The sequence below is a fragment of the Petromyzon marinus genome, unplaced genomic scaffold (genome assembly GCF_048934315.1).
Source record: "Petromyzon marinus isolate PM22_M1 ecotype Great Lakes invasive population unplaced genomic scaffold, UKy_Petmar_22M1.pri1.0 PM_G_Scaffold_20, whole genome shotgun sequence".
Lineage (NCBI taxonomy): Eukaryota > Metazoa > Chordata > Hyperoartia > Petromyzontiformes > Petromyzontidae > Petromyzon > Petromyzon marinus.
The window spans coordinates 2,876,805-2,903,104 of NW_027422762.1; positions in this window are offsets into that span (position 1 = coordinate 2,876,805).

Below are 26,300 nucleotides of genomic sequence, written 5' to 3' on the forward strand. Positions count from 1 at the left end.
CAGTATCTGTATGTAAATGTCTTTATGGATGTGTCTGTATGTAAGTTTCTGTATGTAAGTGTCTGTATGTAAGTCTCAGTGTCTGTATGTCAGTGTGTGTTTGTAAGTGTCTGTATGTAAGTGTCTGTATGTAAGTGTCTGTATTTAAGTGTCTCAGTGTATGTAAGTAAGTGTCTAAATAAGTGTCTGTATGTAAGTGTCTCTATGTAAGTGTCTGTATATAAGTGTCTGTATGTAAGTGTCTGTATGTTAAGTGTTTGTATGTAAGTGTCTGTATGTAAATATCTCAGTGTCTGTATGTAAGTGTCTGTATGTAAGTGTCTGTATGTAAGTGTCTCAGTGTCTGTATGTAAGTGTCTGTATCTAAGTGTCTGTATGTTTCTGTATGTAAGTGTCTGTATGTAAGTGTCTGTATGTAAGTCTCTGTATGTAGGTGGCTGTATTTAAGTGTCTGTAAGTGTCTGTATGTAAGTATCTGTATGTAAGTGTCTGTGTGTAAGTTTCTGTATGTAAGTGTCTGTTTGTAAGTGTCTGTATGTAAATGTCTCAGTGTCTGTATGTAAGTGTATGTAAGCGTCTGTATGTAAGTGTCTATGTAAGTGTCTCAGTGTCTGTATGTAAGTGTCTGTATGTAAGTGTCTGTATGTAAGTGTCTGTATGTAAGTGTTTGTATGTAAGTGTCTGTATGTAAGTGTCTCAGTGTCTGTTTGTGTCAGTATGTAAGTGTCTGTATGTAAGTGTCTATGTAAGTGTCTGTATGTAAGTGCCTGTATGTAAGTGTCTGTATGTAAGTGTCTGTATGTAAGTGTCTGTATGTAAGTGTGTGTATGTAAGTGTCTGTATGTAAGTGTCTGTATGTAAGTGTCTCAGTATCTGTATGTAAATGTCTTTATGTAAGTGTCTGTATGTAAGTGTCTGTATGTAAGTGTCTGTATGTAAGTCTCAGAGTCTGTATGTCAGTGTGTGTTTGTAAGTGTCTGTATGTAAGTGTCTGTATGTAAGTGTATGTATTTAAGTGTCTCAGTGTCTGTAAGTAAGTGTCTAAGTAAGTGTCTGTATGTACGTGTCTGTATGTAAGTGTCTGTATGTTAAGTGTTTGTATGTAAGTGTCTGTATGTGAATATCTCATTGTCTGTATGGAAGTGTCTGTATGTAAGTGTCTGTATGTAAGTGTCTCAGTGTCTGTATGTAAGTGTCTGTATGTTAGTGTCTGTATGTAAGTGTCTGTATGTAAGTGTCTGTATGTTAAGTGTCTGTATGTAAGTGTCTGTATGTAAGTATCTCAGTGTCTGTATGTAAGTTTCTGTATGTAAGTGTCTGTATGTAACTGTCTCAGTGTCTGTATGTAAGTGTCTGTATGTAAGTGTCTGTATGTAAGTATCTGTATGTAAATGTCTGTGTGTAAGTGTCTGTATGTAAGTGTCTTAGTGTCTGTATGTAAGTGTCTGTATGTAAGTGTCTGTATGTGTCTGTATGTAAGTGTCTGTATGTAAGTGTCTGTATGTAAGTGTCTGTATGTAAGTGGCTGTATGTAAGTGTCTGTAAGTGTCTGTATGTAAGTATCTGTATGTAAGTGTCTGTATGTAAGTTTCTGTATGTAAGTGTATGTTTGTAAGTGTCTGTATGTAAGTGTCTGTATGTAAGTGCCTGTTTGTAAGTGTCTGTATGTAAGTGTCTGTATATAAGTGCCTGTATGTAAGTGTCTGTATGTAAGTGTCTCAGTGTCTGTATGTAAGTGTCTGTATGTAAGTGTCTCAGTGTCTGTATGTAAGTGTCTGTATGTAATCGTCTGTATGTGTCTATGTAAGTGTCTCAGTGTCTGTATTTAAGTGTCTGTATGTAAGTGTCTGTATGTAAGTGTCTCAGTGTCTGTATGTAAGTGTATGTAAGTGTCTGTATGTAAGTGTCTGTATGTAAGTGTCTCAGTGTCTGTATGTAAGTGTATGTAAGCGTCTGTATGTAAGTGTCTATGTAAGTGTCTCAGTGTTTGTATGTAAGTGTCTGTATGTAAGTGTCTTTATGTAAGTGTCTGTATGTAAGTGTCTGTATGTAAGTGTCTGTATATAAGTGCCTGTATGTAAGTGTCTGTATGTCAGTGTCACAGTGTCCGTATGTAAGTGTCTGTATGTAAGTGTCTCAGTGTCTGTATGTAAGTGTATGTAAGTGTCTGTATGTAAGTGTCTGTATGTAAGTGTCTCAGTGTCTGTATGTAAGTGTATGTAAGCGTCTGTATGTAAGTGTCTATGTAAGTGTCTCAGTGTTTGTATGTAAGTGTCTGTATGTAAGTGTCTTTATGTAAGTGTCTGTATGTAAGTGTCCGTATATAAGTGTCTGTATGTAAGTATCTGTATGTAAGTGATGTATGTAAGTGTCTCAGTATCTGTATGTAAATGTCTGTATGTAAGTGTCTGTATGTAAGTGTCTCAGTGTCTGTTTATGTCAGTATGTAAGTGTCTGTATGTAAGTGTCTGTATGTAATTGTCTATGTAAGTGTCTCAGTGTCTGTATGTAAGTGTCTGTATGTAAGTGTCTGTATGTAAGTGTCTAAGTGTCTGTATGTAAGTGTCTTTATGTAAGAGTCTGTATGTAAGTGTCTTTATGTAAGTGTCTAAGTGTGTGTATGTAAGGGTCTGTATGTAAGTGTCTGTATGTAAATGTCTGTATGTAAGTGTCTGTATGTAAGTGTTTGTATGTAAGTGTCTGTATGTAAGTGTCTCAGTGTCTGTTTGTGTCAGTATGTAAGTGTCTGTATGTAAGTCTTTATGTAAGTGTCTGTATGTAAGTGCCTGTATGTAAGTGTCTGTATGTAAGTGTCTGTATGTAAGTGTCTGTATGTAAGTGTGTGTATGTAAGTGTCTGTATGTAAGTGTCTGTATGTAAGTGTCTCAGTATCTGTATGTAAATGTCTTTATGTAAGTGTCTGTATGTAAGTGTCTGTATGTAAGTGTCTGTATGTAAGTCTCAGTGTCTGTATGTCAGTGTGTGTTTGTAAGTGTCTGTATGTAAGTGTCTGTATGTAAGTGTCTCAGTGTCTGTATGTAAGTGTATGTAAGTGTCTGTATGTAAGTGTCTGTATGTAAGTGTCTCAGTGTCTGTATGTAAGTGTATGTAAGCGTCTGTATGTAAGTGTCTATGTAAGTGTCTCAGTGTTTGTATGTAAGTGTCTGTATGTAAGTGTCTGTATGTAAGTGTCTGTATGTGTCTGTATGTAAGTGTCTTAATGTAAGTGTCTGTATGTAAGTGTCTGTATGTAAGTGGCTGTATGTAAGTGTCTGTAAGTGTCTGTATGTAAGTATCTGTATGTAAGTGTCTGTATGTAAGTTTCTGTATGTAAGTGTATGTTTGTAAGTGTCTGTATGTAAGTGTCCGTATATAAGTGTCTGTATGTAAGTATCTGTATGTAAGTGATGTATGTAAGTGTCTCAGTATCTGTATGTAAATGTCTGTATGTAAGTGTCTGTATGTAAGTGTCTCAGTGTCTGTTTATGTCAGTATGTAAGTGTCTGTATGTAAGTGTCTGTATGTAAGTGTCTATGTAAGTGTCTCAGTGTCTGTATGTAAGTGTCTGTATGTAAGTGTCTGTATGTAAGTGTCTAAGTGTCTGTATGTAAGTGTCTTTATGTAAGAGTCTGTATGTAAGTGTCTTTATGTAAGTGTCTAAGTGTGTGTATGTAAGGGTCTGTATGTAAGTGTCTGTATGTAAATGTCTGTATGTAAGTGTCTGTATGTAAGTGTTTGTATGTAAGTGTCTGTATGTAAGTGTCTCAGTGTCTGTTTGTGTCAGTATGTAAGTGTCTGTATGTAAGTCTCTATGTAAGTGTCTGTATGTAAGTGCCTGTATGTAAGTGTCTGTATGTAAGTGTCTGTATGTAAGTGTCTGTATGTAAGTGTGTGTATGTAAGTGTCTGTATGTAAGTGTCTGTATGTAAGTGTCTCAGTATCTGTATGTAAATGTCTTTATGTAAGTGTCTGTATGTAAGTGTCTGTATGTAAGTGTCTGTATGTAAGTCTCAGTGTCTGTATGTCAGTGTGTGTTTGTAAGTGTCTGTATGTAAGTGTCTGTATGTAAGTGTCTCAGTGTCTGTATGTAAGTGTATGTAAGTGTCTGTATGTAAGTGTCTGTATGTAAGTGTCTCAGTGTCTGTATGTAAGTGTATGTAAGCGTCTGTATGTAAGTGTCTATGTAAGTGTCTCAGTGTTTGTATGTAAGTGTCTGTATGTAAGTGTCTGTATGTAAGTGTCTGTATGTGTCTGTATGTAAGTGTCTGTATGTAAGTGTCTGTATGTAAGTGGCTGTATGTAAGTGTCTGTAAGTGTCTGTATGTAAGTATCTGTATGTAAGTGTCTGTATGTAAGTTTCTGTATGTAAGTGTATGTTTGTAAGTGTCTGTATGTAAGTGTCTGTATGTAAGTGCCTGTTTGTAAGTGTCTGTATGTAAGTGTCTGTATATAAGTGCCTGTATGTAAGTGTCTGTATGTCAGTGTCACAGTGTCCGTATGTAAGTGTCTGTATGTAAGTGTCTCAGTGTCTGTATGTAAGTGTATGTAAGTGTCTGTATGTAAGTGTCTGTATGTAAGTGTCTCAGTGTCTGTATGTAAGTGTATGTAAGCGTCTGTATGTAAGTGTCTATGTAAGTGTCTCAGTGTTTGTATGTAAGTGTCTGTATGTAAGTGTCTGTATGTAAGTGTCTGTATGTAAGTGTCCGTATATAAGTGTCTGTATGTAAGTATCTGTATGTAAGTGATGTATGTAAGTGTCTCAGTATCTGTATGTAAATGTCTGTATGTAAGTGTCTCAGTGTCTGTTTATGTCAGTATGTAAGTGTCTGTATGTAAGTGTCTGTATGTAAGTGTCTATGTAAGTGTCTCAGTGTCTGTATGTAAGTGTCTGTATGTAAGTGTCTGTATGTAAGTGTCTAAGTGTCTGTATGTAAGTGTCTTTATGTAAGAGTCTGTATGTAAGTGTCTTTATGTAAGTGTCTAAGTGTGTGTATGTAAGGGTCTGTATGTAAGTGTCTGTATGTAAATGTCTGTATGTAAGTGTCTGTATGTAAGTGTTTGTATGTAAGTGTCTGTATGTAAGTGTCTCAGTGTCTGTTTGTGTCAGTATGTAAGTGTCTGTATGTAAGTCTCTATGTAAGTGTCTGTATGTAAGTGCCTGTATGTAAGTGTCTGTATGTAAGTGTCTGTATGTAAGTGTCTGTATGTAAGTGTGTGTATGTAAGTGTCTGTATGTAAGTGTCTGTATGTAAGTGTCTCAGTATCTGTATGTAAATGTCTTTATGTAAGTGTCTGTATGTAAGTCTCAGTGTCTGTATGTCAGTGTGTGTTTGTAAGTGTCTGTATGTAAGTTTCTGTATGTAAGTGTTTGTATTTAAGTGTCTCAGTGTCTGTAAGTAAATGTCTAAGTAAGTGTCTGTATGTAAGTGTCTGTATGTAAGTGTCTGTATGTTAAGTGTTTGTATGTAAGTGTCTGTATGTGAATATCTCAGTGTCTCTATGTAAGTGTCTGTATGTAAGTGTCTGTATGTAAGTGTCTCAGTGTCTGTATGTAAGTGTCTGTATGTAAGTGTCTGTATGTAAGTGTCTGTATGTAAGTGTCAGTATGTAAGTGTCTGTATGCAAGTGTCTCAGTGTCTGTATGTAAGTGTCTGTATGTAAGTTTCTGTATGTAAGTGTCTGTATGTAAGTGTCTCAGTGTCTGTATGTAAGTGTCTGTATGTAAGTGTCTGTATGTAATTGTCTGTGTGTAAGTGTCTTTATGTAAGAGTCTGTATGTAAGTGTCTGTATGTAAGTGTCTAAGTGTCTGTATGTAAGTGTCTTTACGTAAGTCTCTATGTAAGTGTCTGTATGTAAGTGCCTGTATGTAAGTGTCTGTATGTAAGTGTCTGTATGTAAGTGTCTGTATGTAAGTGTCTGTATGTCAGTGTCACAGTGTCTGTATGTAAGTGTCTGTATTTAAGTGTCTCAGTGTCTGTATGTAAGTGTCTGTATGTAAGCATCTGTATGTGTCTATGTAAGTGTCTCAGTGTCTGTATATAAGTGTCTGTATGTAAGTGTCTGTATGTAAGTGTCTCAGTGTCTGTATGTAAGTGTATGTAAGTGTCTGTATGTAAGTGTCTGTATGTAAGTGTCTCAGTGTCTGTATGTAAGTGTATGTAAGCGTCTGTATGTAAGTGTCTATGTAAGTGTCTCAGTGTCTGTATGTAAGTGTCTGTATGTAAGTGTCTGTATGTAAGTGTCTCAGTGTCTGTATGTAAGTGTCTGTATGTAATTGTCTGTATGTAAGTGTCTTTATGTAAGAGTCTGTATGTAAGTGTATGTATGTAAGTGTCTAAGTGTCTGTATGTAAGTGTCTCTATGTAAGAGTCTGTATGTAAGTGTCTGTATGTAAGTGTCTGTATGTAAGGGTCTGTATGTAAGTGTCTATGTGTAAGTGTCTGTTTGTAAGTGTCAGTATGTAAGTGTCTGTATGTAAGTGTCTATGTAAGTGTCTGTATGTAAGTGCCTGTATGTAAGTGTCTGTATGTAAGTGTCTGTATGTAAGTGTCTGTATGTAAGTGACTGTATGTAAGTGTTGGTCCGGCAAAAACAACCCCCTACCTCCTCGCGGTGCCGGACTGGCAACTCTGTCGTGGACAGTGCTGTGGGGGGAGTTCCAATTTTGATTGGCTCCTCCCCTCATGCCATATGTGTCCACCACAGGGGCTAAACGGGGGCTCTGGACGGGTGCGAGGGGCTGGTAACCCCTCCACCTTCAATTAATTACCACAAAACCACGAATTAAAGTGAAATATGTAACAACTAAGCTTGTGCCGGAGGCCCCGGGGGGCCAGGCGTCTATGACGTCTCCTGGCCAAACCCCAATTGGCGGAGCCAGGAGATTGAATACCTACCCTCGGGGCTACTCCAGAAACAACGAAAAGCCACTACGGGTGGCCACGTGGAATGTTCGAACGCTCACTGCAGAGGAGAGGCTGCCACTCCTCTGTCGGGAGCTGGACCGGTACCGCCTGGATCTATGCGGCATTCAGGAGGTCCGGTGGACCGGCTCTGGCTCCTGCCACCATGAGGGGTGGACAGTCCTCTACTCGGGGCAGCAGACTGCCAAACAACAGGGTGTGGGTCTTCTTTTGAACAAAAGAATGAAGGGGGCGTGGGAGCGTGGCGGTGAGGTGTGGGAAGCTGTAAGCCCCAGGCTACTTTGGGCTCGCCTTCCCATCAACCGGAGGCGAGGAATGGTGGTCGTGGTTACTTATGCCCCCACCGAAGATAAACATCCGTGGAGGGATGCAGGCAAAGCCGATGAGTCAGATGCCTTCTATGACCTCCTGTCACAGGTGCTGGCTAAAGTGGCCCCTCGGGATAGAGTCATCATGTTGGGTGACTTCAATGCCCGAGTTGGTCATGATACTGGCACCTGGTCTGGAGTGATTGGAGGGCATGGGCCAGATCAGCTCAATAACAACGGTAGGAGGCTGCTAGATTTTTGTGCAGCCCATGGGCTTGTAATTACCAACACGCTGTTCCGGCATCGGCACATCCACACAACATCATGGATGCATGCCGGGTCCAAGCAAGAACATCTGCTGGACTACATAGTGACGGACCAGCGAATGCGAGCCCATGTCCTTGACACCAGGACCTACCGTGGAGCTGATCTGCCCTCTGACCATCGACTAGTCATCTGTAAGATGCGCCTGCCATTCTTCCACTCCGGTGGTGGGTGTACACCCAGGACCCCATTCCAACCTAAAGTGGCCTGGTCTCAGTTATCTGATGAAAGTTGCAAGCGAGAATTTCATCATCGCTTGCGGCTGGGATTGGCATCGTCCCCGACTCCTCCTGATGTCGAGGGTAAATGGGCGAGGTTTAGGACTGTGACTCATGCAGCTGCAATGTCTGCTTTGGGTACGCGGTCCAGACCTCCCCAGACACCCTGGATGACAGAGGAGTTGTTCAGGATGGTTGAGAAAAAGCGACAGGCCCACTGTCATCGGCTACAGAATCCCACGTCAGAGAATGAGGAGGCTTACCGCAGCCTTCGCTCGGAGGTTCGGAGAGCCGTGAGGCGCTGCAAGGATGGGTGGTGGTCGCGGGTTGCTGAGGAGATGGAGTCTGCCTCAGTGGCCCGTGATCACAAATCGCTATTTAACTCCATCAAAAAAGTAACCTGCAGCGCCACACCTATTACCATCATTAGGGGAAAAAAACGGTGATCCAATTTCCGACCCCCAGGAACAGGTTCGCAGATTTGCTGAGCATTTCTGTGAGGTCCTGGGGGAGGGAAAATCACTCAGCCAGGAAAACATCGTGGCACAAAGTGAGGATGACCCTGCTGAGGCTGCGGTGCCTCAAATATTGGATGAAGTCACCCCCTGTGAGTGGCTGGCTGAGGTGCCATCTGCTGAGGAAGTATTGAAGGCGATCCGGAGTCTGAGACCAGGAAAGGCAGCGGGCAGAGATGATCTCCCAAGCGAAATGCTGAGGGAGGGTGGCGTTTGTGCACAGACTGCCCTATATGACATCATAACAACAGTCTGGACCACTGGACGGGTTCCGCAGGATTGGAAGGATGCCCTGGTGGTCCCCCTTTTTAAGAAGGGGGACCGCACAGACTGTAACAACTACAGGGGCATCTCACTCCTCAGTGTGCCGGGAAAGGTCCTGGCAAGGATTATTCAGCATCGCCTTGCCAGGCACGCTGAGGAGAGGCTTGCGGAGCCCCAATGCGGTTTCAGGAAAGGGCGGTCCTGCACAGATGCCATATTTTCTGTCCGTCTGCTACAGCAGAGGTGTAGGGAATTCCAACAAGACCTACATCTCTGCTTTATTGACCTGGTCAAGGCCTATGATACCATCAGTAGGCCTGGGCTCTGGGTCGTTCTTCGTGCTTTTGGAGTACCTGACCCTCTGCTCACGATCATTAAGGACCTTCATGATGGTGAGCGGGCCCGGGTAAAACTACGTGGCCGGGAGTCAGAGCCATTCCCTGTACACCTTGGGGTGCGACAGGGATGTCCTCTGGCTCCCACATTATTTAACATCTATTTTGACCACGTAGTTCGTGAAGCCTTCAATAGCTGTACCGGGGGAATCTCCATATGGTACAGATATAATGGGAGGCTAATCGATGCCCGGGTGCGGTCAAGGGATGGCTCCCTATTGCTCAACCACGTTATGTATGCTGATGACTTGGTAATAGCTGCTCAGTCAGAGGAGGAGTTGGAGACGCTGCTGCTGAGACTGGAGCGTGCCACTAAGAGGTGGGGCCTTACCATCAGCCCCACCAAAACTAAGCACCTGCCTGGGTATTTTGTACCATCGGACACTCCACCCCCACAACTCCCAATCGGTGATGGGGCAGTTGTGGAGAGAGTGGAGAGTTTCCCATACCTGGGCAGTGTGCTTATGACTGGCTCCAGTTTAACAGCAGAGGTCTCACTCCGAATCAGTCGAGCGGCAATATCTTTTCATCGGTTGCGTAACGCTGTGTGGAAGCTACCTGGTCTGTCGCTCCTCACTAAGCTTCAGGTCTTCTCGGCCACGGTCATTCCCTCCCTTCTCTACGCTTGCGAAACGTGGACCCCCCTAATGGAACATCTTCGCCGGTTAGAAACATTTAGGCTGACCTGCCTACGATCCATCCTGGGTTTAACCAGACTGGATTGTGTGAGGAGCTCACAAATCCTTGAAAGATCTGGGCAGGGTCCCATCGGTGAGCTCCTCCGGCAGGCAAGGCTGCGATGGCTGGGTCATGTAGCCCGCATGCCCAGCCACCGCATGCCGAAACAGCTTTTGTTTGGCCGGATTGAGGGGGCTAAGCGGGCGCGGCACGGGCTAGAGAAGAGATGGAGTGATGTGGTACAGGAGGACGTGGAGCTGAGTGGACTTGCCGATGACTGGTACCAGCGGTGTCAAGATCGGCCTCTGTGGAGGAGGCTCGTGAAGGATGCTACTGGGCAGTTGGAGGCAGTCGCCCTCCAACAACAACGGAGGGCGGAGGAGCGACGCTCACAACAGCGAGCGGAGCGCCGGGTGGCTAAAGCACAGCAGGTTGGCACAGTAGGGGGCACAGGTGGTGCATCAGCCAGTCATCTCAGTCAGTCGACCCGTGGCACCTGGGTCTGCCCCGTGACCTCCTGCCAGCGGGCGTTCGACACTTCACGTGGCCTCAGGGTGCACATAGCCTGGCACAAGCGTCGTGGTGACGTCACCGCCACTTAGTGGCGAATGGCGGTTGTTGTTGTTGTATGTAAGTGTGTGTATGTAAGTGTCTGTATGTAAGTGTCTGTATGTAAGTGTCTCAGTATCTGTATGTAAGTGTCTGTATGTAAGTGTCTGTATGTAAGTGTCTCTATGTAAGTCTCAGTGTCTGTATGTCAGTGTGTGTTTGTAAGTTTCTGTATTTAAGTGTCTCAGTGTCTGTAAGTAAGTGTCTAAGTAAGTGTCTGAATGTAAGTGTCTGTATGTAAGTATCTGTATGTAAGTGTCTGTATGTAAGTGTCTGTATGTACGTGTCTTAGTGTCTGTATGTAAGTGTCTGTATGTAAGTGTCTGTATGTAAGTGTCTGTATGTAAGTGTCTCAGAATCTGTATGTGTCTGTATGTAAGTGTCTGTATGTAAGTGTCTGTATGTAAGTGTCTGTATGTACGTGTCTTAGTGTCTGTATGTAAGTGTCTGTATATAAGTGTCTGAATGTAAGTGTCTGTATGTAAGTATCTGTATGTAAGTGTCTGTATGTAAGTGTCTGTATGTACGTGTCTTAGTGTCTGTATGTAAGTGTCTGTATGTAAGTGTCTGTATGTAAGTATCTGTATGTAAGTGTCTCAGCGTCTGTATGTGTCTGTATGTAAGTGTCTGTATGTAATTGTCTGTATGTAAGTGGCTGTATGTAAGTGGCTGTATGTAAGTGTCTCAGTGTCTGTTTGTGTCAGTATGTAAGTGTCTGTATGTAAGTGCCTGTATGTAAGTGTTTGTATGTAAGTGTCTGTATGTAAGTGTCTCAGTGTCTGTTTGTGTCAATATGTAAGTGTCTGTATGTAAGTGTCTGTATGTAAGTGCCTGTATGTAAGTGTCTGTATGTAAGTGTCTGTATGTAAGTGTCTGTATGTAAGTGTGTGTATGTAAGTGTCTGTATGTAAGTGTCTGTATGTAAGTGTCTCAGTATCTGTATGTAAATGTCTTTATGTAAGTGTCTGTATGTAAGTGTCTGTATGTAAGTGTCTGTATGTAAGTGTCTGTATGTAAGTGTTTGTATTTAAGTGTCTCAGTGTCTGTAAGTAAATGTCTAAGTAAGTGTCTGTATGTAAGTGTCTGTATGTAAGTGTCTGTATGTTAAGTGTTTGTATGTAAGTGTCTGTATGTGAATATCTCAGTGTCTGTATTTAAGTGTCTGTATGTAAGTGTCTGTATGTAGGTGTCTCAGTGTCTGTATGTAAATGTCTGTATGTAAGTGTCTGTATGTAAGTGTCTGTATGTAAGTGTCTCAGTGTCTGTATGTAAGTGTCTGTATGTAAGTGTCTGTATGTAATTGTATGTGTGTAAGTGTCTTTATGTAAGAGTCTGTATGTAAGTGTCTGTATGTAAGTGTCTAAGTGTCTGTATGTAAGTGTCTTTATGTAAGAGTCTGTATGTAAGTGTCTGTATGTCAGTGTCACAGTGTCTGTATGTAAGTGTCTGTATGTAAGTGTCTCAGTGTCTGTATGTAAGTGTCTGTATGTAAGCATCTGTATGTGTCTATGTAAGTGTCTCAGTGTCTGTATGTAAGTGTCTGTATGTAAGTGTATGTAAGTGTCTGTATGAAAGTGTCTGTATGTAAGTGTCTCAGTGTCTGTATGTAAGTGTATGTAATCGTCTGTATGCAAGTGTCTATGTAAGTGTCTCAGTGTCTGTATGTAAGTGTCTGTATGTAAGTGTCTGTATGTAAGTGTCTCAGTGTCTGTATGTAAGTGTCTGTATGTAATTGTCTGTATGTAAGTGTCTTTATGTAAGAGTCTGTATGTAAGTGTATGTATGTAAGTGTCTAAGTGCCTGTATGTAATTGTCTCTATGTAAGAGTCTGTATGTAAGAATCTGTATGTAAGTGTCTAAGTGTCTGTATGTAAGGGTCTGTATGTAAGTGTCTATATGTAAGTGTCTGTTTGTAAGTGTCAGTATGTAAGTGTCTGTATGTAAGTGACTATGTAAGTGTCTGTATGTAAGTGCCTGTATGTAAGTGTCTGTATGTAAGTGTCTGTATGTAAGTGTCAGAAAGGGCGGTCCTGCACAGATGCCATATTTTCTGTCCGTCTGCTACAGCAGAGGTGTAGGGAATTCCAACAAGACCTACATCTCTGCTTTATTGACCTGGTCAAGGCCTATGATACCATCAGTAGGCCTGGGCTCTGGGTCGTTCTTCGTGCTTTTGGAGTACCTGACCCTCTGCTCACGATCATTAAGGACCTTCATGATGGTGAGCGGGCCCGGGTAAAACTACGTGGCCGGGAGTCAGAGCCATTCCCTGTACACCTTGGGGTGCGACAGGGATGTCCTCTGGCTCCCACATTATTTAACATCTATTTTGACCACGTAGTTCGTGAAGCCTTCAATAGCTGTACCGGGGGAATCTCCATATGGTACAGATATAATGGGAGGCTAATCGATGCCCGGGTGCGGTCAAGGGATGGCTCCCTATTGCTCAACCACGTTATGTATGCTGATGACTTGGTAATAGCTGCTCAGTCAGAGGAGGAGTTGGAGACGCTGCTGCTGAGACTGGAGCGTGCCACTAAGAGGTGGGGCCTTACCATCAGCCCCACCAAAACTAAGCACCTGCCTGGGTATTTTGTACCATCGGACACTCCACCCCCACAACTCCCAATCGGTGATGGGGCAGTTGTGGAGAGAGTGGAGAGTTTCCCATACCTGGGCAGTGTGCTTATGACTGGCTCCAGTTTAACAGCAGAGGTCTCACTCCGAATCAGTCGAGCGGCAATATCTTTTCATCGGTTGCGTAACGCTGTGTGGAAGCTACCTGGTCTGTCGCTCCTCACTAAGCTTCAGGTCTTCTCGGCCACGGTCATTCCCTCCCTTCTCTACGCTTGCGAAACGTGGACCCCCCTAATGGAACATCTTCGCCGGTTAGAAACATTTAGGCTGACCTGCCTACGATCCATCCTGGGTTTAACCAGACTGGATTGTGTGAGGAGCTCACAAATCCTTGAAAGATCTGGGCAGGGTCCCATCGGTGAGCTCCTCCGGCAGGCAAGGCTGCGATGGCTGGGTCATGTAGCCCGCATGCCCAGCCACCGCATGCCGAAACAGCTTTTGTTTGGCCGGATTGAGGGGGCTAAGCGGGCGCGGCACGGGCTAGAGAAGAGATGGAGTGATGTGGTACAGGAGGACGTGGAGCTGAGTGGACTTGCCGATGACTGGTACCAGCGGTGTCAAGATCGGCCTCTGTGGAGGAGGCTCGTGAAGGATGCTACTGGGCAGTTGGAGGCAGTCGCCCTCCAACAACAACGGAGGGCGGAGGAGCGACGCTCACAACAGCGAGCGGAGCGCCGGGTGGCTAAAGCACAGCAGGTTGGCACAGTAGGGGGCACAGGTGGTGCATCAGCCAGTCATCTCAGTCAGTCGACCCGTGGCACCTGGGTCTGCCCCGTGACCTCCTGCCAGCGGGCGTTCGACACTTCACGTGGCCTCAGGGTGCACATAGCCTGGCACAAGCGTCGTGGTGACGTCACCGCCACTTAGTGGCGAATGGCGGTTGTTGTTGTTGTATGTAAGTGTGTGTATGTAAGTGTCTGTATGTAAGTGTCTGTATGTAAGTGTCTCAGTATCTGTATGTAAGTGTCTGTATGTAAGTGTCTGTATGTAAGTGTCTCTATGTAAGTCTCAGTGTCTGTATGTCAGTGTGTGTTTGTAAGTTTCTGTATTTAAGTGTCTCAGTGTCTGTAAGTAAGTGTCTAAGTAAGTGTCTGAATGTAAGTGTCTGTATGTAAGTATCTGTATGTAAGTGTCTGTATGTAAGTGTCTGTATGTACGTGTCTTAGTGTCTGTATGTAAGTGTCTGTATGTAAGTGTCTGTATGTAAGTGTCTGTATGTAAGTGTCTCAGAATCTGTATGTGTCTGTATGTAAGTGTCTGTATGTAAGTGTCTGTATGTAAGTGTCTGTATGTACGTGTCTTAGTGTCTGTATGTAAGTGTCTGTATATAAGTGTCTGAATGTAAGTGTCTGTATGTAAGTATCTGTATGTAAGTGTCTGTATGTAAGTGTCTGTATGTACGTGTCTTAGTGTCTGTATGTAAGTGTCTGTATGTAAGTGTCTGTATGTAAGTATCTGTATGTAAGTGTCTCAGCGTCTGTATGTGTCTGTATGTAAGTGTCTGTATGTAATTGTCTGTATGTAAGTGGCTGTATGTAAGTGGCTGTATGTAAGTGTCTCAGTGTCTGTTTGTGTCAGTATGTAAGTGTCTGTATGTAAGTGCCTGTATGTAAGTGTTTGTATGTAAGTGTCTGTATGTAAGTGTCTCAGTGTCTGTTTGTGCCAATATGTAAGTGTCTGTATGTAAGTGTCTGTATGTAAGTGCCTGTATGTAAGTGTCTGTATGTAAGTGTCTGTATGTAAGTGTCTGTATGTAAGTGTGTGTATGTAAGTGTCTGTATGTAAGTGTCTGTATGTAAGTGTCTCAGTATCTGTATGTAAATGTCTTTATGTAAGTGTCTGTATGTAAGTGTCTGTATGTAAGTGTCTGTATGTAAGTGTCTGTATGTAAGTGTTTGTATTTAAGTGTCTCAGTGTCTGTAAGTAAATGTCTAAGTAAGTGTCTGTATGTAAGTGTCTGTATGTAAGTGTCTGTATGTTAAGTGTTTGTATGTAAGTGTCTGTATGTGAATATCTCAGTGTCTGTATTTAAGTGTCTGTATGTAAGTGTCTGTATGTAGGTGTCTCAGTGTCTGTATGTAAATGTCTGTATGTAAGTGTCTGTATGTAAGTGTCTGTATGTAAGTGTCTCAGTGTCTGTATGTAAGTGTCTGTATGTAAGTGTCTGTATGTAATTGTATGTGTGTAAGTGTCTTTATGTAAGAGTCTGTATGTAAGTGTCTGTATGTAAGTGTCTAAGTGTCTGTATGTAAGTGTCTTTATGTAAGAGTCTGTATGTAAGTGTCTGTATGTCAGTGTCACAGTGTCTGTATGTAAGTGTCTGTATGTAAGTGTCTCAGTGTCTGTATGTAAGTGTCTGTATGTAAGCATCTGTATGTGTCTATGTAAGTGTCTCAGTGTCTGTATGTAAGTGTCTGTATGTAAGTGTATGTAAGTGTCTGTATGTAAGTGTCTGTATGTAAGTGTCTCAGTGTCTGTATGTAAGTGTATGTAATCGTCTGTATGCAAGTGTCTATGTAAGTGTCTCAGTGTCTGTATGTAAGTGTCTGTATGTAAGTGTCTGTATGTAAGTGTCTCAGTGTCTGTATGTAAGTGTCTGTATGTAATTGTCTGTATGTAAGTGTCTTTATGTAAGAGTCTGTATGTAAGTGTATGTATGTAAGTGTCTAAGTGCCTGTATGTAATTGTCTCTATGTAAGAGTCTGTATGTAAGAATCTGTATGTAAGTGTCTAAGTGTCTGTATGTAAGGGTCTGTATGTAAGTGTCTATATGTAAGTGTCTGTTTGTAAGTGTCAGTATGTAAGTGTCTGTATGTAAGTGACTATGTAAGTGTCTGTATGTAAGTGCTTGTATGTAAGTGTCTGTATGTAAGTGTCTGTATGTAAGTGTCAGAAAGGGCGGTCCTGCACAGATGCCATATTTTCTGTCCGTCTGCTACAGCAGAGGTGTAGGGAATTCCAACAAGACCTACATCTCTGCTTTATTGACCTGGTCAAGGCCTATGATACCATCAGTAGGCCTGGGCTCTGGGTCGTTCTTCGTGCTTTTGGAGTACCTGACCCTCTGCTCACGATCATTAAGGACCTTCATGATGGTGAGCGGGCCCGGGTAAAACTACGTGGCCGGGAGTCAGAGCCATTCCCTGTACACCTTGGGGTGCGACAGGGATGTCCTCTGGCTCCCACATTATTTAACATCTATTTTGACCACGTAGTTCGTGAAGCCTTCAATAGCTGTACCGGGGGAATCTCCATATGGTACAGATATAATGGGAGGCTAATCGATGCCCGGGTGCGGTCAAGGGATGGCTCCCTATTGCTCAACCACGTTATGTATGCTGATGACTTGGTAATAGCTGCTCAGTCAGAGGAGGAGTTGGAGACGCTGCTGCTGAGACTGGAGCGTGCCACTAAGAGGTGGGGCCTTACCATCAGCCCCACCAAAACTAAGCACCTGCCTGGGTATTTTGTACCATCGGACACTCCACCCCCACAACTCCCAATCGGTGATGGGGCAGTTGTGGAGAGAGTGGAGAGTTTCCCATACCTGGGCAGTGTGCTTATGACTGGCTCCAGTTTAACAGCAGAGGTCTCACTCCGAATCAGTCGAGCGGCAATATCTTTTCATCGGTTGCGTAACGCTGTGTAGAAGCTACCTGGTCTGTCGCTCCGCACTAAACTTCAGGTCTTCTCGGCCACGGTCATTCCCTCCCTTCTCTACGCTTGCGAAACGTGGACCCCCCTAATGGAACATCTTCGCCGGTTAGAAACATTTAGGCTGGCCTGCCTACGATCCATCCTGGGTTTAACCAGACTGGATTGTGTGAGGAGCTCACAAATCCTTGAAAGATCTGGGCAGGGTCCCATCGGTGAGCTCCTCCGGCAGGCAAGGCTGCGATGGCTGGGTCATGTAGCCCGCATGCCCAGCCACCGCATGCCGAAACAGCTTTTGTTTGGCCGGATTGAGGGGGCTAAGCGGGCGCGGCACGGGCTAGAGAAGAGATGGAGTGATGTGGTACAGGAGGACGTGGAGCTGAGTGGACTTGCCGATGACTGGTACCAGCGGTGTCAAGATCGGCCTCTGTGGAGGAGGCTCGTGAAGGATGCTACTGGGCAGTTGGAGGCAGTCGCCCTCCAACAACAATGGAGGGCGGAGGAGCGACGCTCACAACAGCGAGCGGAGCGCCGGGTGGCTAAAGCACAGCAGGTTGGCACAGTAGGGGGCACAGGTGGTGCATCAGCCAGTCATCTCAGTCAGTCGACCCGTGGCACCTGGGTCTGCCCCGTGACCTCCTGCCAGCGGGCGTTCGACACTTCACGTGGCCTCAGGGTGCACATAGCCTGGCACAAGCGTCGTGGTGACGTCACCGCCACTTAGTGGCGAATGGCGGTTGTTGTTGTTGTTGTTGTATGTGAATATCTCAGTGTCTGTATTTAAGTGTCTGTATGTAAGTGTCTGTATGTAAGTGTCTCAGTGTCTGTATGTAAGTGTCTGTATGTAAGTGTCTGTATGTAAGTGTCTGTATGTAAGTGTCTCAGTGTCTGTATGTAAGTGTCTGTATGTAAGTGTCTGTATGTAATTGTCTGTGTGTAAGTGTCTTTATGTAAGAGTCTGTATGTAAGTGTCTGTATGTAAGTGTCTAAGTGTCTGTATGTAAGTGTCTTTATGTAAGAGTCTGTATGTAAGTGTCTGTATGTCAGTGTCACAGTGTCTGAATGTAAGTGTCTGTATGTAAGCATCTGTATGTGTCTATGTAAGTGTCTCAGTGTCTGTATGTAAGTGTCTGTATGTAAGTGTCTGTATGTAAGTGTATGTAAGTGTCTGTATGTAAGTGTCTGTATGTAAGTGTCTCAGTGTCTGTATGTAAGTGTATGTGAGCGTCTGTATGTAAGTGTCTATGTACGTGTCTCAGTGTCTGTATGTAAGTGTCTGTATGTAAGTGTCTGTATGTAAGTGTCTTAGTGTCTGTATGTAAGTGTCTGTATGTAATTGTCTGTATGTAAGTGTCTTTATGTAAGAGTCTGTATGTAAGTGTATGTATGTAAGTGTCTAAGTGTCTGTATGTAAGTGTCTCTATGTAAGAGTCTGTATGTAAGTGTCTGTATGTAAGTGTCTAAGTGTCTGTATGTAAGGGTCTGTATGTAAGTGTCTATATGTAAGTGTCTGTTTGTAAGTGTCAGTATGTAAGTGTCTGTATGTAAGTGACTATGTAAGTGCCTGTATGTAAGTGCCTGTATGTAAGTGTCTGTATGTAAGTGTCTGTATGTAAGTGTCTGTATGTAAGTGACTGTATGTAAGTGTGTGTATGTAAGTGTCTGTATGTAAGTGTCTGTATGTAAGTGTCTCAGTATCTGTATGTAAGTGTCTGTATGTAATTGTCTGTATGTAAGTGTCTCTATGTAAGTCTCAGTGTCTGTATGTCAGTGTGTGTTTGTAAGTGTCTGTATTTAAGTGTCTCAGTGTCTATAAGTAAGTGTCTAAGTAAGTGTCTGTATGTAAGTGTCTGTATGTAAGTGTCTGAATGTAAGTGTCTGTATGTAAGTATCTGTATGTAAGTGTCTGTATGTAAGTGTCTGTATGTAAGTGTCTGTATGTAAGTGTCTGTATGTAAGTGTCTCAGCATCTGTATGTGTCTGTATGTAAGTGTCTGTATGTAAGTGTCTGTATATAAGTGTCTGTATGTACGTGTCTTAGTGTCTCTATGTAAGTGTCTGTATGTCAGTGTCTGAATGTAAGTGTCTGTATGTAAGTATCTGTATGTAAGTGTCTGTATGTAAGTGTCTGTATGTACGTGTCTTAGTGTCTGTATGTAAGTGTCTGTATGTAAGTGTCTGTATGTAAGTGTCTGTATGTAAGTGTCTCAGCGTCTGTATGTGTCTGTATGTAAGTGTCTGTATGTAATTGTCTGTATGTAAGTGGCTGTATGTAAGTGGCTGTATGTAAGTGTCCGTATGTAAGTGTCTGTATGTAAGTGTCTGTATGTGTCTGTATGTAAGTGTCTATGTAAGTGTTTGTATGTAAGTGCCTGTATGTAAGTGTCTATGTAAGTGTCTGTATGTAAGTGCCTGTATATAAGTGTCTCAGTATCTGTATGTAAATGTCTTTATGTAAGTGTCTGCATGTAAGTGTCTGTATGTAAGTGTCTGTATGTAAGTCTCAGTGTCTGTATGTCAGTGTGTGTTTGTAAGTGTCTGTATGTAAGTGTCTGTATGTAAGTGTCTGTATTTAAGTGTCTCAGTGTATGTAAGTAAGTGTCTAAGTAAGTGTCGGTATGTAAGTGTCTCTATGTAAGTGTCTGTATATAAGTGTCTGTATGTAAGTGTCTGTATGTTAAGTGTTTGTATGTAAGTGTCTGTATGTAAATATCTCAGTGTCTGTATGTAAGTGTCTGTATGTAAGTGTCTGTATGTAAGTGTCTCAGTGTCTGTATGTAAGTGTGTGTATGTAAGTGTCTGTATGTGTCTGTATGTAAAGGTCTGTATGTAAGTGTCTGTATGTAAGTCTCTGTATGTAGGTGGCTGTATGTAAGTGTCTGTAAGTGTCTGTATGTAAGTATCTGTATGTAAGTGTCTGTGTGTAAGTTTCTGTATGTAAGTGTCTGTTTGTAAGTGTCTGTATGTAAGTGTCTGTATGTAAGTGTCTGTATGTAAGTGTCTGTATGCAAGTGTCTTCGTGTCTGTATGTAAGTGTCTGTATGTAAGTGTCTCAGCGTCTGTATGTGTCTGTATGTCAGTGTCTGTATGTAAGTGTCTCAGTGTCTGTATGTAAGTGTCTGTATGTGAGCGTCTGTATGTAAGTGTCTGTGTAAGTGTCTCAGTTTCTTTATGTAAGTGTCTGTATGTAAGTGTCTGTATGTAAGTCTCTGTATGTAGGTGGCTGTATGTAAGTGTCTGTAAGTGTCTGTATGTAAGTGTCTGTATGTAAGTGTCTGTGTGTAAGTTTCTGTATGTAAGTGTCTGTTTGTAAGTGTCTGTATGTAAGTGTCTGTATGTAAGTGTCTGTATGTAAGTGTCTGTATGTAAGTGTCTTCGTGTCTGTATGTAAGTGTCTGTATGTAAGTGTCTCAGCGTCTGTATGTGTCTGTATGTCAGTGTCTGTATGTAAGTGTCTCAGTGTCTGTATGTAAGTGTCTGTATGTGAGCGTCTGTATGTAAGTGTCTATGTAAGTGTCTCAGTTTCTTTATGTAAGTGTCTGTATGTAAGTGTCTCAGTGTCTGTTTGTAAGTGTCTCAGTGTCTGTATGGAAGTGTCTGTATGTAAGTGTCTCAGTGTCTGTATGTAAGTGTCTGTATGTAAGTGTCTGTATGTAAGTGTCTCAGTGTCTGTATGGAAGTGTCTGTATGTAAGTGTCTCAGTGTCTGTATGTAAGTGTCTGTATGTAAGTGTCTGTATGTAAGTGTATGTATGTAAGTGTCTCAGTGTCTGTATGTAAGTGTATGTAAGCGTCTGTATGTAAGTGTCTATGTAAGTGTCTGAGTGTCTGTATGTAAGTGTCTGTATGTAAGTGTCTGTATGTAAGTGTCTTAGTGTCTGTATGTAAGTGTCTGTATGTAATTGTCTGTATGTAAGTGTCTTTATGTAAGAGTCTGTATGTAAGTTTCTGTATGTAAGTGTCTAAGTGTCTGTATGTAAGTGTCTTTATGTAAGAGTCTGTATGTAAGTGTCTGTATGTAAGTGTTTAGGTGTCTGTATGTAAGTGTCTGTATGTAAGTGTCTGTATGTAAGTGTCTGTATGTAAGTGTTTGTATGTAAGTGTCTGTATGTAAGTGTCTCAGTGTCTGTTTGTGTCAGTATGTAAGTGTCTGTATGTAAGTGTCTATGTAAGTGTCTGTATGTAAGTGCCTGTATGTAAGTGTCTGTATGTAAGTGTGTGTATGTAAGTGTCTGTATGTAAGTGTCTGTATGTAAGTGTCTCAGTATCTGTATGTAAATGTCTTTATGGATGTGTCTGTATGTAACTGTCTGTATGTAAGTGTCTGTATGTAAGTCTCAGTGTCTGTATGTCAGTGTGTGTTTGTAAGTGTCTGTATGTAAGTGTCTGTATGTAAGTGTCTGTATTTAAGTGTCTCAGTGTCTGTAAGTAAGTGTCTAAGTAAGTGTCTGTATGTAAGTGTCTCTATGTAAGTGTCTATATATAAGTGTCTGTATGTAAGTGTCTGTATGTTAAGTGTTTGTATGTAAGTGTCTGTATGTAAATATCTCAGTGTCTGTATGTAAGTGTCTGTATGTAAGTGTCTGTATGTAAGTGTCTCAGTGTCTGTATGTAAGTGTCTGTATCTAAGTGTCTGTATGTGTCTGTATGTAAGTGTCTCAGTGTCTGTATGTAAGTGTATGTAAGCGTCTGTATGTAAGTGTCTATGTAAGTGTCTCAGTGTTTGTATGTAAGTGTCTGTATGTAAGTGTCTGTATGTAAGTGTCTGTATGTAAGTGTCTGTATGTAAGTCTCTGTATGTAGGTGGCTGTATTTAAGTGTCTTTAAGTGTCTGTATGTAAGTATCTGTATGTAAGTGTCTGTGTCTAAGTTTCTGTGTGTAAGTGTCTGTTTGTAAGTGTCTGTATGTAAGTGTCTGTATGTAAGTGTCTGTATGTAAGTGTCTGTATGTAAGTGTCTTCGTGTCTGTATGTAAGTGTCTGTATGTAAGTGTCTGTATGTAAGTGTCTCAGCGTCTGTATGTGTCTGTATGTAAGTGTCTGTATGTAAGTGTCTCAGTGTCTTTATGTACGTGTCTGTATGTAAGTGTCTCGGTGTCTGTATGTAAGTGTCTCAGTGTCTGTATGTATGTGTCTTTATGTAAGTGTCTGTATGTAAGTGTCTCGGTGTCTGTATGTAAGTGTCTCAGTGTCTGTATGTAAGTGTCTGTATGTAAGTGTCTCAGTGTCTGTATGTAAGTGTCTGTATGTAAGTGTCTGTATGTAAGTGTCTGTATGTAAGTGTCTCAGTGTCTGTATGGAAGTGTCTGTATGTAAGTGTCTCAGTGTCTGTATGTAAGTGTCTGTATGTAAGTGTCTGTATGTAAGTGTATGTATGTAAGTGTCTCAGTGTCTGTATGTAAGTGTATGTAAGCGTCTGTATGTAAGTGTCTATGTAAGTGTCTCAGTATCTGTATGTAAGTGTCTGTATGTAAGTGTCTGTATGTAAGTGTATCTATGTAAGTCTCAGTGTCTGTATGTCAGTGTGTGTTTGTAAGTGTCTGTATTTAAGTGTCTCAGTGTCTGTAAGTAAGTGTCTAAGTAAGTGTCTGTATGTAAGTGTCTGTATGTAAGTGTATGTATGTTAAGTGTTTGTATGTAAGTGTCTGTATGTGAATATCTCAGTGTCTGTATGTAAGTGTCTGTATGTAAGTGTCTGTATGTAAGTGTCTGAATGTAAGTGTCTGTATGTAAGTATCTGTATGTAAGTGTCTGTATGTAAGTGTCTGTATGTAAGTGTCTGTATTTAAGTGTCTCAGTGTATGTAAGTAAGTGTCTAAGTAAGTGTCTGTATGTAAGTGTCTCTATGTAAGTGTCTGTATATAAGTGTCTGTATGTAAGTGTCTGTATGTTAAGTGTTTGTATGTAAGTGTCTGTATGTAAATATCTCAGTGTCTGTATGTAAGTGTCTGTATGTAAGTGTCTGTATGTAAGTGTCTCAGTGTCTGTATGTAAGTGTGTGTATGTAAGTGTCTGTATGTGTCTGTATGTAAAGGTCGGTATGTAAGTGTCTGTATGTAAGTCTCTGTATGTAGGTGGCTGTATGTAAGTGTCTGTAAGTGTCTGTATGTAAGTATCTGTATGTAAGTGTCTGTGTGTAAGTTTCTGTATGTAAGTGTCTGTTTGTAAGTGTCTGTATGTAAGTGTCTGTATGTAAATGTCTGTATGCAAGTGTCTTCGTGTCTGTATGTAAGTGTCTGTATGTAAGTGTCTCAGCGTCTGTATGTGTCTGTATGTCAGTGTCTGTATGTAAGTGTCTCAGTGTCTGTATGTAAGTGTCTGTATGTGAGCGTCTGTATGTAAGTGTCTATGTAAGTGTCTCAGTTTCTTTATGTAAGTGTCTGTATGTAAGTGTCTGTATGTAAGTCTCTGTATGTAGGTGGCTGTATGTAAGTGTCTGTAAGTGTCTGTATGTAAGTATCTGTATGTAAGTGTCTGTGTGTAAGTTTCTGTATGTAAGTGTCTGTTTGTAAGTGTCTGTATGTAAGTGTCTGTATGTAAGTGTCTGTATGTAAGTGTCTGTATGTAAGTGTCTTCGTGTCTGTATGTAAGTGTCTGTATGTAAGTGTCTCAGCGTCTGTATGTGTCTGTATGCCAGTGTCTGTATGTAAGTGTCTCAGTGTCTGTATGTAAGTGTCTGTATGTGAGCGTCTGTATGTAAGTGTCTATGTAAGTGTCTCAGTTTCTTTATGTAAGTGTCTGTATGTAAGTGTCTCAGTGTCTGTTTGTAAGTGTCTCAGTGTCTGTATGGAAGTGTCTGTATGTAAGTGTCTCAGTGTCTGTATGTAAGTGTCTGTATGTAAGTGTCTGTATGTAAGTGTCTCAGTGTCTGTATGGAAGTGTCTGTATGTAAGTGTCTCAGTGTCTGTATGTAAGTGTCTGTATGTAAGTGTCTGTATGTAAGTGTATGTATGTAAGTTTCTCAGTGTCTGTATGTAAGTGTATGTAAGCGTCTGTATGTAAGTGTCTATGTAAGTGTCTGAGTGTCTGTATGTAAGTGTCTGTATGTAAGTGTCTGTATGTAAGTGTCTTAGTGTCTGTATGTAAGTGTCTGTATGTAATTGTCTGTATGTAAGTGTCTTTATGTAAGAGTCTGTATGTAAGTTTCTGTATGTAAGTGTCTAAGTGTCTGTATGTAAGTGTCTTTATGTAAGAGTCTGTATGTAAGTGTCTGTATGTAAGTGTTTAGGTGTCTGTATGTAAGGGTCTGTATGTAAGTGTCTGTATGTAAGTGTCTGTATGTAAGTGTCTGTATGTAAGTGTTTGTATGTAAGTGTCTGTATGTAAGTGTCTCAGTGTCTGTTTGTGTCAGTATGTAAGTGTCTGTATGTAAGTGTCTATGTAAGTGTCTGTATGTAAGTGCCTGTATGTAAGTGTCTGTATGTAAGTGTGTGTATGTAAGTGTCTGTATGTAAGTGTCTGTATGTAAATGTCTCAGTATCTGTATGTAAATGTCTTTATGGATGTGTCTGTATGTAACTGTCTGTATGTAAGTGTCTGTATGTAAGTCTCAGTGTCTGTATGTCAGTGTGTGTTTGTAAGTGTCTGTATGTAAGTGTCTGTATGTAAGTGTCTGTATTTAAGTGTCTCAGTGTCTGTAAGTAAGTGTCTAAGTAAGTGTCTGTATGTAAGTGTCTCTATGTAAGTGTCTATATATAAGTGTCTGTATGTAAGTGTCTGTATGTTAAGTGTTTGTATGTAAGTGTCTGTATGTAAATATCTCAGTGTCTGTATGTAAGTGTCTGTATGTAAGTGTCTGTATGTAAGTGTCTCAGTGTCTGTATGTAAGTGTCTGTATCTAAGTGTCTGTATGTGTCTGTATGTAAGTGTCTCAGTGTCTGTATGTAAGTGTCTCAGTGTTTGTATGTAAGTGTCTGTATGTAAGTGTCTGTATGTAAGTGTCTGTATGTAAGTGTCTGTATGTAAGTCTCTGTATGTAGGTGGCTGTATTTAAGTGTCTGTAAGTGTCTGTATGTAAGTATCTGTATGTAAGTGTCTGTGTCTAAGTTTCTGTGTGTAAGTGTCTGTTTGTAAGTGTCTGTATGTAAGTGTCTGTATGTAAGTGTCTGTATGTAAGTGTCTGTATGTAAGTGTCTTCGTGTCTGTATGTAAGTGTCTGTATGTAAGTGTCTGTATGTAAGTGTCTCAGCGTCTGTATGTGTCTGTATGTAAGTGTCTGTATGTAAGTGTCTCAGTGTCTTTATGTAAGTGTCTGTATGTAAGTGTCTCGGTGTCTGTATGTAAGTGTCTCAGTGTCTGTATGTATGTGTCTTTATGTAAGTGTCTGTATGTAAGTGTCTCGGTGTCTGTATGTAAGTGTCTCAGTGTCTGTATGTAAGTGTCTGTATGTAATTGTCTCAGTGTCTGTATGTAAGTGTCTGTATGTAAGTGTCTGTATGTAAGTGTCTGTATGTAAGTGTCTCAGTGTCTGTATGGAAGTGTCTGTATGTAAGTGTCTCAGTGTCTGTATGTAAGTGTCTGTATGTAAGTGTCTGTATGTAAGTGTATGTATGTAAGTGTCTCAGTGTCTGTATGTAAGTGTATGTAAGCGTCTGTATGTAAGTGTCTATGTAAGTGTCTCAGTATCTGTATGTAAGTGTCTGTATGTAAGTGTCTGTATGTAAGTGTATCTATGTAAGTCTCAGTGTCTGTATGTCAGTGTGTGTTTGTAAGTGTCTGTATTTAAGTGTCTCAGTGTCTGTAAGTAAGTGTCTAAGTAAGTGTCTGTATGTAAGTGTCTGTATGTAAGTGTATGTATGTTAAGTGTTTGTATGTAAGTGTCTGTATGTGAATATCTCAGTGTCTGTATGTAAGTGTCTGTATGTAAGTGTCTGTATGTAAGTGTCTGAATGTAAGTGTCTGTATGTAAGTATCTGTATGTAAGTGTCTGTATGTAAGTGTCTGTATGTACGTGTCTTAGTGTCTGTATGTAAGTGTCTGTATGTAAGTGTCTGTATGTAAGTGTCTCAGCATCTGTATGTGTCTGTATGTAAGTGTCTGTATGTAAGTGTCTGTATGTAAGTGTCTGTATGTACGTGTCTTAGTGTCTGTATGTAAGTGTCTGTATGTAAGTGTCTGAATGTAAGTGTCTGTATGGAAGTATCTGTATGTAAGTGTCTGTATGTAAGTGTCTGTATGTACGTGTCTTAGTGTCTGTATGTAAGTGTCTGTACGTAAGTGTCTGTATGTAAGTGTCTGTATGTAAGTGTCTCAGCGTCTGTATGTGTCTGTATGTAAGTGTCTGTATGTAATTGTCTGTATGTAAGTGGCTGTATGTAAGTGTCCGTATGTAAGTGTCTGTATGTAAGTGTCTGTATGTGTCTGTATGTAAGTGTCTATGTAAGTGTTTGTATGTAAGTGTCTGTATGCAAGTGTCTATGTAAGTGTCTGTATGTAAGTGCCTGTATGTAAGTGTCTGTATGTAAGTGTCTGTATGTAAGTGTCTCAGTATCTGTATGTAAATGTGTTTATGTAAGTGTCTGTATGTAAGTGTCTGTATGTAAGTCTCAGTGTCTGTATGTCAGTGTGTGTTTGTAAGTGTCTGTATGTAAGTGTCTGTATGTAAGCGTCTGTATTTAAGTGTCTCAGTGTATGTAAGTAAGTGTCTAAGTAAGTGTCTGTATGTAAGTGTCTCTATGTAAGTGTCTGTATATAAGTGTCTGTATGTAAGTGTCTGTATGTTAAGTGTTTGTATGTAAGTGTCTGTATGTAAATATCTCAGTGTCTGTATGTAAGTG